At 48.9% G+C, this 18,687-nt stretch overlaps 1 protein-coding gene across 3 annotated transcripts in view; it reads left to right on the forward strand.

Annotated features, from left to right (window-relative positions):
• The window catches only part of CIB4 (calcium and integrin binding family member 4), a 97,378-nt gene that overhangs the window by 36,382 nt on the left and 42,309 nt on the right, over positions 1-18,687 (forward strand). For 2 of the 3 annotated variants that reach the window (XM_036873986.1, XM_036873988.1), the window contains exon 3: positions 13,905-13,939. The exons of the other annotated variant lie outside the window; for it this stretch is intronic. The gene's annotated coding sequence lies outside the window, so the exon portion shown is untranslated. The remainder of the gene's footprint in view (positions 1-13,904; positions 13,940-18,687) is intronic. 3 annotated transcript variants of the gene reach the window in all.

Here is an 18,687-nt window from a genome sequence, read left to right on the forward strand (position 1 = left end):
ATATGAATTAGGCCACCCCCTTGGAAGGCAGAAGTGCTAGAATAATTTCGTTGGTGGTTTAAATCACAGCTTTTTCCTTCCTGCTGCTCAAGTTTAACTATAGCCCAGAGATGTTTCCATTGACCCCACCCGCCTAGCTTGATATATCCTTCCCCCCTGGCTGCACCCCTCCCTTGTCAGCACCTCCAGAGCCCTACCCTATGACCCCAATACACAAACCTGCTCAAAATAACCCAAGCCCTTATTTCCCAGTGCTTGCTGTCCCCAAGCTGGAGAACCAGCCACGGGGACCAGAGGAAGTCCCTCTTCTCCCTCCTCCAGCAAGGTCCTAGGAGCCTTGCTGCTTGCCTGGGGTCACTCTGTCTCTATGAGGCTGAGGGTCTCACAGTGCGTGACATGGTCAAAGAATGGTGAGCCCTGGCAAGTCCCCAGCACCCACTGGGGCACCCAGCTGATGCAAAGCCTCAGGAAATGTTCATCTGTCTAAATCAGAGCTCCAGTGCCTTCTGGGCCCTGAAGGGAAGCAGTCCGAATGGAACGTGGTCTCCCCAATGTTGCAGCCTCATCCTGAGTGACTCTCCCTCTATCACTGTGCCCCAGCCGCAGTGGCCTCCCTCCAGCCCCTCAGAACCCCAGCATCCTGGACCACCAAGGCCAGGAGCCAGGAACAGCCTTTGCCTCCACAGGTGGAGAAACGAGCATGGATTCAGGGTGTGTCTGGAGGCAGAAATGGTCAGTTGTTGCAGTAAATATGGTGGTGGTGAGCATGCTGGACCGCCTGGGTCCCTCAGCACCTAGTCTAGGGCCATCCTTACCAGCACTCAGGTACTTCTTTCTGGCCACTTTTATGTCAGTGAGGTTCAGCCAGCCTCCAGGGGAAGGATGGTCAGGGGGACTGAGGGCTCAACAAACTTTGCTGCCAGCTTAGAAAACTCCCTCACAGTGACACCAGGAAGGGTAAGAACTGGTGGGAACAGAAGATGGGGGAGCCTGGCAAGGGGGTGGCACTGGGCTTCCCCACTGGATCAGAATGGGAGCAGGACAACCCAAATGGCAGTGGTCTTCAACCCCTGAACTTCAGTCTCATCAGCTGCCCATTCTCTGTAGCAGTGAGGAAGAGCTCCCAGCTGACCGGCCGATCTAATTTCAGGAACCCTCTCTTCTGAAAGACAGTTCACACTCAGCTTGGTCAGCTCCGACTTCCAGAGGCCTTCGGGCTGACTTCCTGCTTCAGAGCTCCACTGACCAGATCTGGCAGGTGGGCGACTCAATCAATTGGGTTTGCCTGGCAGGGGACTGAGGGCACACTTTGGGTATGGAGAAGGAGGCAGGGTCACTTGGGATGGCGGAAGAGACAGAACAGCAAGTAGGGGCTTGATGTGAGAGGGGTGGGCTATTTGTTAAATAAAACTTAAACCTTTGCCAGGTTTTCTGCCAAGAAGAGAGAAGTGGCTGATGAAAACCATATGTCTCTAAGTAAGTGGAAGTGAGGACCCCTGCTTTGTTGTATGAGTGTGTTGAGGATATGGCTGTTGGTCTCCCAAGCAATGGGAAAATCTCTATTTTAAAGAATACAATGTTTAAGAGGCACTCTGAGACAAACCACATTTCGCAATTAAGTAGTTTACAAGGTCAGCAAAGGAAGGACAAAATAAACTAGCCTAAAAAGGTCTTGCTCAATGCCAAAATTTGTTTAAAAGTTCAATGCTACAGTCCGAAACTGTAATATAGGCTTGTTATGGAGTGTTACAAAAATAGCCCAGAAGATGAAACTCTTCCTGGATGGAGAAACAATTAAAAATGCTTTAAGTACTGGTGCAGATATTGAATTTCTTAATGTTTGAAAAAAGTAATTTAAAAAAAATGCAAGCTATGTCATTTTTTTAAAAACTTTTCCTACATTGACCCTGAGGCAAAGTAAACCTAGAGACACAGACAAACAGAACTACTGTTCACTCTTTGCAGAACGGAATTCTAATTTCTTCATCCAACATTCAAATTCGAGCATAATGCAGTTCCAACTGGCCTTCCCTGAATTTCCTGCATGGAATGCTGCCTCTGGCTCTGCCAGCCAAACACCCCACCCTCCACCCTGTTTGCAGGCTGCTACCTGTGGGGTTTCACAGGGCACTTACCTGCCCCTGGGGTGCCCTTCCTCCTGGCTCAGTGGAAGGTTGTTAGCCGTTCTTCAAGGATATTAATTGCCAAATTCTATCCACGCCACTGTAATTCCCATTTGATTCTTTTGCATACATAGATTCTAGTTCTCTGGTGAAAGTCTACATCTTGTCGTCGATTTTCTTGACCATTTTAATCACAGTGATTTAAAAATCTGTACTGCATCAGATAACGCCACTATTTGGATCACCTGTGGGTCTGTTTCTATTATGGAGATACATTTTTGGCTCTGACTGATGTTACATTTCATCAGAGAGGATTTATTTGGTTTTCTGGAAGGCAGTTCAAGCGTCGGAAGGCCATCTTAATCCAGCCTGGGGTTGAGCTGGCTTGAAGCTGGAGGTCAGACTTTGAAGGCTGCTCTGTTTCTGGCTCACCCAGGCTCCTAGCGCCTCACCCTTCTGGGGTTCTCCCTGGGAGCCTGGGTTGTTTTCTAGGGTCCTTCCTCTTGGGTGGGCCTTTGATTCCCAGTTTGCTTCACCAGCCCCATCTTACGGCCAAAACTCCGCTCAACTTTCTAGTCTCTCGTCCGTCCTTTCCGCTCAGCCCTTCACTACTTGGGCGGATGCTGCTTGTGAATCAGCAAATGCCTTCGGGGAAGAGGACCTGGGAATTGTGAACTAACCTACTGTGCTTCTCTTCTCCTCCCTTTTCCCAGACATCTTGGCCCTCAGGTCCTACTTGTCTGGCTATTTTGAACTCCAAATTTGTTTCCTTACTCTATGAGATCGCCAAAATCTCTAACTCAAGTTCTCAGCTTCTTCTCCACTGCTTTCTGCTTGGTTTTTAGCCTCTTGGCCCCATGCTGCTCACGAGCCAGGGATACCTTAAGGGGAAAAGTAGCACCAAATGTCACCTCCATATGCTCCCATCTCCCTGGGATCCTGACCTTTCAAACAAATGGCTGCAAAAAAACGGCTTTTGGATTTTGTCCAGCTTATTTTTGGTGAGAGAACTGGTCTCGAAAGAGCCACTCTGATATTACAAGAAGTGGAATCCTCTACCTGCTCCATTAGAAGGTAAGCTCCCTGAGGTCAGGGAACTTGTCTCCATCCCCACTGTGGTCCCAGGCAGATCTCATTCATGACATCTGACTATGACCTATGCCTGGACATTTCCAAATGTCTGTCTCCAGCCCAGAGCTCTGCGCTAAGCTCTTAGCCCCACGTATCTGACTGCCACTTGTCATCTCCAGGAGGCTGTTGCACAGAAACTCAACACGTCCAAAGTCATGTTCTTCCCCAAGGTCTGTCCCTCCCCCAGGCTCCCAGCTCAGGAAGGGGCATGTCCTCCATCTACCCTGCTGCTTACGTCAGAAATCCAAGGGTCACCATTAGCAATCCCCACTCCCTCCCCTCCCACTTCCAATCCTCACTGCTGCTAATTCCACCTTAAAATGTCACACGAACTCACCTAGTTCTGTCCTTCTCGCCACTGCTGCCCTGTTCCGGCACTGCTCCCCTCCCTCGTTTCTCAGGAGTCTCCTCACATTCCTCCCCAAAGCCAGGCTGGCCTCCTTCCAGCATGTTCGCCAGCCACCCTATGAGCAGAATGACCCCTTGAAAACAAAAATATGACTATGTCATTTCTCAGCATAACACCCTTCAATGACGTCCATTGCTTTTAGGAAAGCTTTGAAGATAAACCCTCAAGGAGCCACCGGGCCCACAAGTTCTACCCCAACCCAACTTCCAGTCTCGCTTTGCCTGACTCTTGCCCTTGACACACATTCCACCCTTAGGCCCTTCTCAACTCTGCCAGCACCTTGCGCTCCTTTCTCCCTGGGGGCTCCTCTGCCAGGAGACACTCTTCTCCTCTCCTGTCTGCTTCTCTCCTGTCCATCCTTCAGGCCTCTGCTAAATGTCCCCTCCTCCAAGGAGCATCTCTGACCCTTAGAACTGGTGGTGTTGTCATTGTGTCCTGCACTCTGTTCACAGCACCAGCACAGAAACAATTGTATAGTTAACCAAGTGATTACTGCCTACGTTTCTCCCCTATTAGATGCCAATCTCCTTAAGGCCAGGGCTATGTTTGTCTTGGTCACCACCATGTCCTCAGCACCAGCAAAGTCCCTGAGACATCTTAGAGGATTTGTAAATAGTTTTTTGAATCAGAGAATAAAAGATGGAGGTCAGCTGGCACTGCACACCCAGCCAGCCACCCAGCAGAACACAGTGCGGGGAGTGCCCAGCAGAACACAGTGCGGGGAGTGCCCAGCAGAGAGAGCGAGGCTGGGCTGGGGGTGCTAGTTAGCAAGAGTCTCTGAGAGCATGACTCTAAAAATAAGGAATTCTAAATTGCTGTCTAATGCAACTTCTTATGGCTGGGCTTAACGCGCTGGCCGGGGAGCCAGCAGATCTGGGTTCCAGTCCTAGGTCTGGCACAAATCATGACAAATAGCATTTTTATAATGCTTCGCAGTTTACAAGACATTTCCACAGATAGGATCTCATTCAGCCAGCTCAATGACCTCCAGCAAGCAGCTTTTAGAGGCCTGTTGGGAGGGAAGAGACCAGGGAATGAGCTGGGTTCCAGACCCTGCTCTGCCCCGCTCCCCACGGGATCTCAGGGGACTTTCCTCCGGGCTCTGAGTCTACTGTAAAATGAAGGGGTCCAACTAGGGGATCTTTGAGGTTAGTCTATTGGAATTTAGAACTAAAAATTCAGGACTGCTCCAATCAGAATGCAGTCTTTGGAGTGTCCTTTTTCTCTCACGTAGCAGGGCAGCGCCCCCCAGAGGCTCCCAACGACGCCATGGGTGCCCCACCGAGGTGTCCCTGAAAGGAGGAATGAAACCAGGACTTTTGTGCAGGTGGGTTACTTGAGAACCCATCCCAGGGAGCAGGAGTGAGGGGCTAGGGAGAGAGGTGGAGAAAGAGGAAAAGCCCAGCTGGGGTGTGAGTGTCCAGATCACTCTGTCTCAAGGGCTATAACTTCATCAGGCCCTGCTGAAAAGCCACAGAGCACCTCCCAGAGCTGGCGCTCAGAAGCACAGGCGTGGGAACCTTTCTCCACCAGTTCCCAGCCTGACGGGTGGACAGTCACCCCAGGGAGCGTCACCCTGAACTTCTGGGCTGTGCTTACCCGCAGGCGGAGGAAGCTTCTTGATAGAGCAGTCCTGGGACAGAAAACGCAAGGAGAATCCTTCAGGCAACACTCTGGGATGGACCAAGCTCTCTTAGACCTGTACCCGCAGCAGCCCCAGAAGTCAGAGTGGGACCTGGGTCACCAGGGCATCTGATACAAGTCGCAAAGGGGCAGGTGCACCACGGTCCAGCCCCACGCAAGAACGGGAGCTGGGGCTCCCATCCCCCCACCAGTCCTCCACCCTCTGAGTGGCCAGGCCCCCCACCCTCTTTTCTGCGGAGCTTTGTGGTGTCCTGGGATATTGAAAATGCAGGTGGGGGCATCTGTCCACCTGGGCAATTCAGATGGGGTTCAGCAGAGCCTTGGGAAACAAAATGTTCGGCTGGACCCTCCTTGAGTGACAGCTGGCTGGACCCGTGATGGAGCTCCTGCCCCACAGTGAGGAAGCGGGTCGCTCGTGTGCCTCTTCTCTTCGGGCAGTGAGCAGTGCTCCCTCAAGAGTTAGCAAATGGTTTGTCTGCAGGCTCTGAGCTCCCCAGGCCTGGAAGTGGCAGTGGCAGTGGCCCCAGTTGGGAGACCCTTGCCCTGCCTCTCTGGTAGCATAATACTTCTACTCTGTCCTTTTATGAACTCTGGACTCTGCTTCCCTCAGCCTTCCTTTTGGATTTTCAGAAGTCTGATTTGTTCATAAAAAAAAGGAACATTGGCTGGTTCTAGCTCTTTTCCTATACCATAACAATTTTGCTTTATCCCCAGGCAATGTGAATGGGAGACTAAAAAAAAAAAAAAAAAAATGTCTCTTATGAGAAGGTAGAAAAGAACACGAAGATTTAAATTTCAAGATACTCTCTGTCCACATTCTTCCTCTGGGTAAATCTGTTTAACTCCCAAATAAATTTCGCTCTTCCTTCGGGGAGGAAGGGGTCGCTTTCTTTTCAAAAGATTGGATCTAGTTCTCCATTTCTCTGACTGTACCCCAACCCCACTCCAGACTTCCTAGTGTTGTATAATAAAGAATTCAGATGGCTTAGGCCCCTGGCTCATGGGAGGTAACCATTATACCCTCAGGATTTCCCAAGTGATAGGAATGTGTGTCTTCACTCTTCCTGGTGGGCTATTCAGACCATGTCTGAGCTCATGCTAATGAGATGACTCAGCATGGGGGCTGGCTGTGCCAGAAAGACCAAACATGCAATTAGAGGGTTGGGTTTTGAGCCAGCTGATGTCAGCCCGACCGCTGTGGAGGAGTGGAGGGCTGGAGATTAAGCTCAGTCACATGACTGATGATTCAGTCAACCATGCCTGCATGATGAAACCCCAATAAAAACTCTGACCTCAGGCTTGGGTGAGCACTTCCTGGTTCATGTTACAAATCAGTGGTCCAGGAAGGTGATGCATCCTGAGGACACAGAAGCTTCACATTTGAGACTCTCTGAGACTTCACACTATGTGTCTCTTTATTTGGCTGGTCCCGATGTGCACCCTTTATAATAAAACTGTAGTCATCGGTATGGCGCTTTCCTAAGTTCTGTGAATTGTTCTAGCGAATTATCAGACCTGAGGGAATAGTGGCCACTTAGCAGAAGTGCAGGTGGCCTGGGAACCCCAGAACTTGCAGCTGGTGTCTGAAGTGAGGGGAGTCCTGTGGAGGACCGTGTCTTTCACCGGTGAAGGCTGCACTAACACCAGATAGTTAGTGTCAGACTTGCACTGTGCCCAGGTGTACCTACCTGCTTCCTACCTCACCTGGGGAGCCCTACTCATCTGTAAGGAGGCTCTGTCTTCTCCAAGCATAGGCCCATGCCCCACCCTCATCCCAGAAGCCAGGCACAGAGGCAGGAGAACTGCCCTTGAGATGAGCATGACCGGGAAGGTGACGTGTGGCGGGATGAGAGGCCGTCTCGCTTGAAGGCACTGGGCAGTGTGGGGTGTGCCCGGCTGGAATTCCCTACCCTTCCCTCCGTCCCCCACTGTCAGTGTCCAGGCTCCAGCCTAGCTCGTCTGGCTGGTGAAGGTCACCAGGGCCCGTGGACCAGCCCTTCCAGGCCTGAGCTCCCCCTGGCTTCCCAGGCCCCCCTCCAGCTGCTCTTAATTCAGCGTTCTCCTCCTGGCCTGGCCATGGAGGCTTTCCTTGGTGTGTGCAAGGAAAAGAGAGTTTATTATCTAAAACTGCCCGGATTTTCCTCTCAAGCTTCCACTCCCTAGACTTACCGTTAATAATACTTCAGTGTCTTCCAAGTTGAATGACTATTTCCCATATAAATATTCTATCTATTTGAAGAGTAACTCTGTTTCAAACCCCCTGCTCCCCACCCGCATTACTATCACAATCCTACTCTCCCCCAGACAATATAAATGGGAAACTAAAGAACTGGTTTAAACAGTCTCTTTGGATGAACCAGTCTCTCTGTGTAAATATTCAGTGTTTCAGGTTTTTGTCACCCCTTCTTTCCCCTAAGTCGGTATCTGGGTGCACGAAGCAGGCTCACCTGGCCATGGGGAGGCCTCCTTGGATCCGTGCTTGTTCTGTGCATTTTTGTCTGGGTCCAATGAGGCATGACAGTCACGCCTGGCCTTCAGGGTAATGTGCTGACCTGCACTGTGAGGGGTCCATGGTGTCCCATTTGCCTCTGGAAAAGTGCCTTACTGGGCTCTGCGTCCTGGCCAGGTCTTTGCTTGAGCTCTCAGCTCCTCTGATGTTCTCCCTGTGCCCCAGGGTCCCCTGCATGGCCAGGGAGGCCAGGAGCCCCACCGCGGTCACGCCTCCCCTGCCACTGGGGCACCTTCGCTCTGCACTGTGCTGGAAATGGCTGAGACCATCAGGCAGACCTCTAGAGGTGTGCAGCCCCCCTGACCCCTCCCCCAGCCCCCAGTGGCCTCGCAGTAGGGTGATTCGAGCGCCAAGATTTTCAGCACCCAGGGGTCCTCACTACCTTCCTCATCCCCTCTGCCCCCAAGACGAGAAGGGCAGGAATTCCACCATTTTTCTTCCTGCCTGCCAGCATGCCCCTACAGGGACCAGGATCTGCAACCCCCAGACCTCCCTCTTGCCACACCAAAGGAGTTTAGAAAATCCTTTCTCCAGACAGAGGATGGCTTTCCAGTCTGCTCAGTTGCAGGGAATTCAAAAAAAAAGCCTAGCTGATATTCAGAGCTGGGCAGTGACTTGCTTGAGCAAGATCTCCCCTCGCTCCCAGCACTGAATAACTATAGTGAGTGGAACCCCCCCTGGACTACAAGAACCACAGGCTGAGGAAATAGATCAGAAACTATTTCAAAACCCAATATCATTTACACATTCCTTTAATAAAATTTATGGTGGGCCTACTATGTGCCAGGCACTAAGTTAGGACATAAACACTCCTTGAAATTGTTTGTAGTAAAAACGTTATTAAGATATAATTGACATACTATACAAGTCACTCAAAGTGTACAACTCGGTATTTTTCAGTGTATTTACACAGTTTTACAGCTATCACCACCATCTAATTTTAGAATATTTTCATCACCCCAAAAAGAAATCCCATATTCATTAGCAGTAACCCCTCCCACCCATACTACCCTCCCCCTAGCTCCTGGCAACCACTCATCTAACTTTCTGTCTCTATGGATTTGTCTATTCTGGACATTTCATATAAACAAAATCATACAATCTGTGGCCTTTTGCGAATAGCTTCCTTCATTTAGTATAACATTTTCAAGCTTCATCCACATTGTACCATGTATCAATACTTCAGTTATTTTTATTGTCGAATAATGATCCATTGTATGGATATGTCACATTTTATCTATATGTTCATCAGTTGATGGACACTCGGGCTCTCTCCACTTTTTGGCTGTTATAAATAATGCTGCTATGAACATTCATGTACAAGTTTTTGATGTGGACAAATGTTTTCATTTCTTTTGGATATATACCCAGGAGTGGAATTGTTGGGTCATATGTGTTAAAAAAACAAAATTCATCTCAGTAAATTTTAAAGTTCTTATTGGCTTTATTCAAGGATTCATGAATCAGGTGGCATCCAATCTAGCAGACAGAAAGGAGCTTGGATGAGCTGTACGAAAGGAAAGATTTTTATAGGCAGAAGGAAGGGGGAACAAGGAAGGTACAGTGGCAAAAAGTAGATGGAGTCGCAAGGTCACTTCCTTTAACGGATGGCAGGGGTCTATCAGGCTTCACTAGTGACAGGTGTAAGATTCCATTTCTGGGAGAGCTGAAACTGTAATTAAGTTTCAGTTTGGTGATGTGGGGCTTAGCATGAGTGACTCCATTTTGGGCCTGTTGTCTTGTTTTTAACATATGGTAATTTTGCTTAATATTTTGAGGAACTGCCAAACTCTCTTCTAAAGTGTCTGCACCATTTAACATTCCCACTAGCAGTGTAGGAGGGCTCCAATTTCTCTTCGTCCTCACCATCCTAGTGGGTGTGCAATGATATCTCAGTGTGGTTTTGATTTGCATCTCCGTCATGGCTAATGATGGTGAGCCTCTTTTCATGTGCTCGTTCATATATATCTTCTTTGGAGAAGTGTCTATTCAAATCCTTTGCCCATTTTTTTAGTTGGGCTATTTGTCTTTATTGTTGAATTCTTAGCATTCTTTGTGTATTCTGGATACAAGTTCCTTCTCAGCCCTTTTTGAATTTGAAGAGACATCTAAATCAAGGTCAGAGCAGGGGTTACAATTTTAACAGTTGGTGGAGTTCATTGGCAGGTGACAGAAACCTTGCAAAGAATGCATTTTGTCCCACGCAGAGGATTCCTGTAGGGACGGACCCTGGAGGGGAAGTGTGCAGAACTGTCGGGGCATGCCTGGGCCTGCTCTCTGTTCAATTACACCCCTTTCAGAACCCCTGCCAAAGAGGAGTTTGAGAGATTTGACAGGCTGGAGGAGGGTAGGGATGTTTGTTGGTTAGTGCATTGAAGGCAGAATTGTATGGGGAATTTTTCTTTCTTTTCTTTCTTTTTCTTTTTTTTTAAAGGAGCATAGGCTTTTATTTCTTGAGCAGATGAGATGGCACATAGAAAAGCATTTTGGAATTACAAAGCAATGCAAATGTAAGGTGATATTCTTATTGTTACTATTGTTATTTGTAGGAACCGATGAAAACCCTCTCTAGGATGAGAGCCTGTGTGTAGGGGTGGAGTGGGCAGGGATTGGGGAGTGGGAGTTGTGAGGGGATACAAGCTAAAGGAGAGAGGAGGGTAGCAGAGTTTGCAAACCTTGGTTACCTGTGTGTGAGATGAGAGAGAAACACCTCTGTGATTTCTGGCATATTCCTTTACCACCTGTCTAATTATTTACTTAATATTTTTCTCTAGATGGGCTCCTATTTCTTTTCATCAAACAGATATATTTATAAAGGAAACATATCACAGGTAGAAATGGCAAACCTGCATCAGTTTCAAAACGGAAAGAACAATATAAACAAATATAAGGAAAACCAAACAGTGTCGTCAAATTCTAGCTGGATGCTGTTGCTTTCCGGGTCTGGAAAACTCTCCAGATGTAGCCTGGCTCACTCTCCTTGTCGCTCAGGTCTCTACTCAAATGGCCGCTCCTCAGGAAACCTCCCCAGCCCCACCCCTTCTCCATCCTTGCTTTATTTCTTTCATAGCCCTTATCACAATCGAAGGGATGTTGGTTTTCCTAGGGGCATCCGGCTCCATGAGGGAAGGGCCTTGTTTGGCTTAATCACTCTGTCTTCACTGCCGGGCTCAATAAAGAGTCGAGGGGCTTCCCTGGTGGCACAGTGGTTAAGAATCCGCCTGCCAATGCAGGGGACATGGGTTCGAGCCCTGGTCCGGGAAGATCCCACATGCCGCGGAGCAACTAAGCCCGTGCGCCACAACTACTGGCCTGCGCTCTAGAGCCCGCGAGCCACAGCTACTGAGCCTGCGTGCCTAGAGCCCATGCTCCGCAACAAGAGAAGCCACCGGAATGAGAAGCCCGCACACCGCAACGAAGAGTAGCCCCCACTCGCCGCAACTAGAGAAAGCCCGCGCGCAGCAACGAAGACCCAACGCAGCCAAAAATTAATTAATTAATTATTTTTTAAAAAAATAAATAAAAAGTTGATTAAGTAAGCCGCGCGGCTTACGGGATCTTAGTTCCCTGACCACCAGGGATCGAACCCGTGCCCGCTGCAGTGGAAGCGAGGAGGCCTAACCACTGGACCGCCAGGGAATTCCCTCTAGTTTGCTTTTGTTCTCCTTTTAGCAAGTGTCAACGAGGTGTTAAAGGCACATGACAGCAGTGCTGCCACTTGCACCTCATGGGACAGGAGGGCTGAGCGAGACTTGAGGAGGAAACAGCCTTCTGGGGTGCGGCCCGGCAGCTCCCCTGGTTCCCACCCCGCACTGTGGGAATCCCCGGGCTTGCAACGGCAATCCAGGCTTCGGATCCTCCCTTGGCCCTGGCCAGCTGAGTGACCCCACAGCATTACTGAACCTCGCCAGCTTCGGCCTTCCCCAGGGCTCTGTGAGCACAGGAGACAGCTCCTATGGACATACCTGATGAGAGAAGCCGCTCAATAAATGAGAATAGAAGCTCAGATGGTTTGCCAGAAGATGGGATGTAATTACTGACTTTGCCTGCTAACATCCTACACTTTCTTCCAGGCCCAACTTTAAAAAGTAATAATATTGTTTACCCTTTACGGAGAACTCATCATGTGCCAGGTACCTTGCTATATAAGAGGTTTATATATCTATCATTAATTTTAGCCTTGCAACAATCCTATAAAGTAGGGATTTATTATTCCCATTTTACAGCTGAGGGAACTGAGGGCCAGAGTAGTTTTATGACTTGTCCAAGGGGATGCAGCAAGAAGTGATGCAGGCAGCCCACATTCTTAACCATGACATTATAACAACCACTTAAATGCCACCTCCTACATGAAGACTTCCCATCCAGCGGTCTCCTCTTCTAAATACTCATAACTCGTATTACCTCTCTGATGACATCTACTCCATCTCCCATGGGGTGTGTGTGTGTGTGTGTGTGGCAAGTATCCATCCCTTGAGGGCTGAGACCACATTCACCTATCTCTCCCCAGGGTCAAGCCAAGCACCTGACATACTGTGGATACTCTACCTGTGTCTGTCCAGTAAATAAGGACTAAGAGCTCCTGGGTTTCTTCTGCCAGACTCCATCTCTGTGGAGGGCAGATGAAGAAAAATGAGCAGTTGCATTTCCAGAGAGATAAACTAGCTCTATCAGGAAGCCCCTGGGATGTTTACCTAGGAGAGCATGTGGAAGGACATGGGTACACGAACCAGGAAACCGACACTGGCACTGAGAGTAGGGGAGGGGGTGGCTTCGAGAGGACCCTCCTGGCGGGCAACATTGACGTCTGTGCTGGACTTCTCCGTCTTTCCAGATTCACTCTCTACTCTGCTCTCAGTCCGCACAGGAGATCAGAGGAAGAGGAGGGCGTGGCATGCGGGTATTGATTCCATATGCATTGGTCCAGGACTGGTAGCAGCTCTGTGGTTTCTAACCCGGATGCCATGCTATCCTGGGTGATTTCCACACTCCCTGACCTTGCCTTTGAAGAGTCCCTTTATTAGACCCTCTTCATATTATCCCGATTTGACTGTGCCCTCTACTCCTCCAGGGACCTGACGGATGGGTAGAATGCCGTTTTCTGTGCTCTTTGGGCCCCTTCTTGATGTCAAAGTCTATGCTTACTCATCTCTGTGTCCCCACGCCTGGCATAGTGCTTGGGGCGTGGTTCTAATAGCTAATACCTGTCAAGCATTTATTACGTACAAGGCACTGTTACCTGTATTGACTCAAATAATCCTCACAGCAATCCCGTGATCATCATCCCCATTTTATAGATGAGGAAACTAAGACACAGAGAGGTTGGTTAACTTGCCCAAGATCACATGCCTTGTCAGCATGTGGCACATGCCAACAGTGTGACTCTCAAACCTGCTATTGGGCTGCCTTTCTGTTTGCTGTTTTGGGAGTGATGTCTGTTAGCCTCGGGAACCAAAAGAATCTGTTTCTTTGCCCACTCAGGAGCTCAGGTAGAATGGGCAGAAGGCGGAATGTAGGTCACCATGGCAACCGATCACTTGGTGCACAGCTGGTGAGCCCTTGGGGCTGAGGTTCCACTGCTGGCAGAGAAAAGGGTGGGGTTAGCATGGGGCAATGTTTGAGGTACCAGATGCACTGGGAGGACTTGGAAGAATACCAGGTGGGTAGATCAGGCAGGAGATTCTGGGCAGAGGTGGAAGCTTCCCGAAGCAGGTGGGAAAACTTGCGGTGGCCCTGGCCTTTGCTAAACCTACATCCATCTGACCCGGACCAGCCTTCCGAGGGCCCCTCCCCCATTTGTCTCTTGCTCCAGAGCCCAGGGTTTTAGCCTTGTCTCCGATCCTTTCTGCAGGTCTGTGCCAACGTGCTCCCTCCCAAGGCCATCAGAGATGGGGGAGGAGGATGGGGTACCGTTACCTCCTCTGCACCACCCCAGGTATCCACTGCCGAGGGCTGGGAGCCTCTGTTCCCTGGCTGTGCAATGAGAGCACGAGCTTTTTCTCATCAACCCCTGAAGCTCCCCACTCCCCAGGGGGCCAGGGCAGGGCTGGACAGAGTGGGCAGGTCACCTCTCTGTGGTTTGTTGCAGGCCTTGACCTTCTTGACCAGAGATGAAATCCTGTGGTGAGTAGAGGGGGCCCCCTTTCCCTCCCCTTGAGCTGAAGTTTTGCCCTGGTACAGCCTCACTCTGGTCCCTGAGTATGGTCCCTGCTCAGAGCCGCAGAGTCCTGGAGACGAGGCTGGCAGTGACCAGGCAGAGACGGACCCCAGCCCCGAGGGTCCAAGGTCATGATTCCCAGGGCCTGACTACAGTTGAATGAAAAGTCAGGCCTTAGGTTGTTATGGGATCCAAGGCAAGGTTTCTTCATAGAATCACAGAGGTGGACAGGGCCTCCCTGGGATGATGAGCAAAAGGAGGAAAGGACTTGGGAAACAGGTCTGAAGCCCATTTGGCTGCATAATCCACTAGCTGGGTAAAGTTGATGCACTGTTGACTCTCTCGTAGCCCTCCCTTCCCTCCCAAGCTTTGCTTCAGTGCCTCCCAGCACTCGGAGGGTGGGTGAGCAGTCCACAGCCCCTGTTCTCATGCAGGTGATGGCCAGTGGGGAAGGCTCCAGGCCAAGACAACCATCACGAGGATCCCTCATGGGACTGCGGAGGGAGTAGATGGCATGGAGATGTGTGAGCACTCGGCCCGGGCCAAGAGCTCAACAAAAACTTGTTAGAGGAATAAAGGAGCTCACTAAGGCATTGGGGTGGGGTGGGGTGGGGTGAGGTTGGGGTGAGGAGACCATCCTTAGACCCACAGGGCCCTCTCACCTCATTGTCTCAGCTTGGACTCACCTCCCCAGCATCAAGCCCAGCCTGGAAGCCACACTTCCCACTCAGGGTGCCAGGCGGGGCAGTGATTCTGCCACAAGCATGAGACTCCCCAGGCACAGATGGGGGCTGAGAGGTGGCGGGGGCACAGGGAGTGACAGAGACCAGGGACAGTCACGGGGTTACATCACTTTCACTTTAAAATGAATATTTGCTCACTTTTTGAAATATAGAAGAATATGACAAAACTCGAAATAACCAATATCCTACTACCCGTACATCCCTTATTGATATTTTCTAAAAAGGAACACTTGAATAAAAATGAAATGAAAATTTAAAAGTAATATGTGAGCATGGCTAGAAAATTCAAGTAGCCAAGAAACTTCTAAGTGAAAAGTAAATGTCTCCTTCTCCTTCCCAGGCCTTCTCCCTGAAGATAGCCACTGTTCACAGTTACTTTCACATCGAAGCTTCCAGAAAAAATTTTCATAGATAGATCTACATAAGTATCCTTCAAAAATTTTATCCCATTCATACTGTAGCACTTACTCATTTATACTGAAGCATCATACTGTCCTTGACTGTTTTTTTTTTTTAAGTTTTTATGTTGGCTAGTTTTACATACAGCACATAGAGATCTGCCTCATTCTTTTTAATGGCTAAGGAGCATTCTTTCCTATAAAAGATATATCATTTATTTTACTCCCCCCCCCCCATAATGTACACTTAAGTTGTTTATGGGTTTTAGTCCTACCAAGAATGCTATAGTAAACAAACACTTATGTATGAAGAGCTTATCCAACAGGTCAGATTAAATCCACAGGAGAGATTTCTAGCTATAGAAATGCTGGGCAAAGGGTGGGTATGTTTAAAGTGTTGACAGGGATGACAGGATTGTCTTGTACCAATTTATTTTCTCACCACTTGAGCATGAGCATGCCTCCTCCTCTCTCCATCCAGGAAGTTCAAAGACTCTCACATGGTCTTCTCTGGATCGCTAGGGCTCCTCACATGTGCCTCATGCGCCTTGTCTCAGGGAGCTTCTGGAGCCTCCGTTAGAATTAATAAGTAAACTGAGTTCTCCATTAAAACTAGTAAGTAAACTAAAAAAAAAGGAAGACAAGGGAACCAGGAAACAGAGGATGTCAACACAATGGAATTACAAAGTTGACAGTGAAGAGAAGCCCATGATAATGGTGCATGCAGCAGGCCTGAAAAGCAATGAGTCCAGATTAGAATTAAAGAGTTAGGGGTTCCAAGAGTGGTGCCCCCAAGAAAACAAAATAAACCTGTAGGTGGTGTAATGTGTATAACCATATTCAGAGGAACTTTACAGTTCTGCAGAAAGTTTGGGGATGAAATAATGATAGAAACACTGAAACCTAAGCAAAAGGAAGACAAAGTGATTATTAACTCTGGGAAAAACAAAGAGTCTTGCAAGAAAGAAAAATGTAATCACGTTGCACTAGGGAACTCAGCTGTGAGCAATGTTTGAATAATACATACATAATATGTAATAATATATATAAATGTAAAAATAATATGTATATAATAATAACATAAACACTGAATTTTGATTCAGGCAAATCATCTTATATTGGGAGGTTAGGGGAAGGAGAAGTAGTATACAGAGAGAGATAAATTCTCTCTCTTTTTTTTAATAGTAAGAGGGCACAAAATAAAGTCTATAATGAAAAAAAATACCAATAAACGGCAGTATCAGCACTGTCTTTAGAAATACTATGCAAATATTAAGGAAAAACCAAGAGAAATAGCAAATTTTTGTTTTAAATGCTGCCTCTGGAGAGCAGGGGTAAAGAGGTGGTATAGGATACTGGGTATTAGTGATATTAATTGTGAGCCTTATAGAGCTACTGGCCGTTTTAACCTATTTATCTGTCTTACTTTGGTAAACTAGACTGGTATATATAGGATGCTACAGTTTTTGTAAAATAAAGTGTTATACATACATGCACATGCACACACACACAGAGGATATCTTAGGAAGGGGACACACACACGCACACGCGCGCGCACACGCGCTGATCTTAGGTCAGCTCCTTGGGGGGGACCCGGGCACTGACTACGTTAGGGTTAGTGTGGATGCACTGTCTGTAACGTGAAGGGGCAGCTTTGATGTGGGTGCCCAGCAGCACTTGCCGTGGCTCAGGGAGCAGATGGTACGTGGTGCTCAGGGGAGAAAGCAGCCATCGTGGGCTGCCACGGCCAAGTTGAGCCGGACTAAGGTCTGATCACTTTTGAACAATTTTCCGACATCACCTCTTGTGATTTTCCTACAAATGTGACAAAGAAATGTGGCTTGGTTGACAGTACACTTGGATGGAGTTAGCCAGTTGAAAAAAAGTATCCAAGAGACTGATAAACAGAGGTAATCTTTGCAAGAGGGTGCCTCTGTCATTGTCTAAATGCTTTCCCACCTGTGACTTGCATAGGGCATAAAGGCCTGGTCACTGGATCTGCAGATGACGCATAACGGGAGGAGCAGACCACATGTGACAGCTTCTTCCCCGTCCAGGGCTGCCTTGGCTCAGCTCTCCAAGAAGGGGTCTGTCCACCCTAAATTTCTAGCCTGTGGGAATCTTCTTTCACACCCCGTTGGTCTCTGAAAAGAGCAGGGTCCCTTTCATCCTCAGCTTTCAGGTCAGCCTTCTATGACCTCTGGTTAAATTTGCTGCCCTAGAAACTCCTGCCTTCCAGATGTCTCTTTGGGCTCAGTGCACTGGCCCTCCTGGGCCCTCATCTTCAGCTGTGGCTCTAGACCCTGGGTCTGGGACCTAACTCAAAAAGGGCACGTGTGGCTTCCTTTAGACCTCTGTGGCTGGGCCTGGGTCAGCCCAACTCAGTTTGAGCAATTTGGATTATGCGGTATCACTCAGGGATGGCTCCTGACACGATCTAGGGCTCGGGGTGGATCTGATGTGGGAGCCTGAAGCATTGCCCCTAGCTCCTGCTCAGGTTGACCTGGCCATAAGGCCCCTCTATCCTCTTAGCAACCTTGAGGTCCCCAAAATTTTCAGTCTCCAGGCCCTGTCCTGGCCGTTAGCTCCTGGTCCTCCTGGAGCACCAGAAGGTCAGCAGGCAGAGTGGTTACACACTTGCTTCCTGGAAGCCAAAGGCTGGAGTTCGAGGCTCAGCTTTGCCATTTACTTGCTGTGTGATCTTGAGTGAGTTTCTTACCCTCAGTGAGCCTCAGTTTCCACACTTACAAAAAGTATCATATGTATCAATCTCACATGATTGTTTTTAGGACAATTAGATGATCAAATCTGTGTCAGGAGTTAGAGCAGTGCCTGGCACAGGGATCAGTGCTGAGACTGTGGTAGCTGTTATTTTCATGGTATGATCACTTCCTTTTTGCAAATGAGGAAACTGGCTCAGAGAAATGAAGTGATTTGCCCAAAGTAACACAGCTTGGAAGTAGCAGATCATAGGACTAAAAGCCACATTTTTCAAGCTAAAGATAGGGCCATTTATAAAATACCTGCAGGCCATACCATGGGGCAAAGAACAATTGACCCCATGGGATGGGAGTGAAGCCCAGGTCGGGGAGCCTAGGCTGGGTGGAAGGTGTGGAATTAGAGGCTTTCACTGGAGCCGGGTTCTCAGTCCTGCCTGTATAATACAAACACAGAAGCATGTAGAACCTACAGGTGCCTGGGCCCCACGCTAGCCTTGAATGAGAATCTCTAGAGCTGAGTACGGATACTTTCACAAGCTCCTCACATGATTCTAATGTGGGACCCAGTAGAAAAAGGCTAAATTGGAGGGCCTCAGAGGCAAGGATTTGGACAGGATGCCAGAGAGGGGTCCAGAATGCCTGAACTGGAGGATGGAGGGGGGTGACTGAGACTCATTGTACAGAGGGCAAACGGAGGCCCAGAGGGGACATGGCGGGTCCAAGTACCACAGAGCGAGAGCAGCGGAGCTGGTCTCCTCCCTGTTTCAGCCTCCGAGCCCGCAGACAGCCCCTCCCCTTGTCTGGCTAGGTGTGGCAGGGAGATGCAGCTTGGGCTGCTTGCTGGCAGGCGGGA

This window comes from Balaenoptera musculus, chromosome 13 (assembly GCF_009873245.2).
Source record: "Balaenoptera musculus isolate JJ_BM4_2016_0621 chromosome 13, mBalMus1.pri.v3, whole genome shotgun sequence".
Lineage (NCBI taxonomy): Eukaryota > Metazoa > Chordata > Mammalia > Artiodactyla > Balaenopteridae > Balaenoptera > Balaenoptera musculus.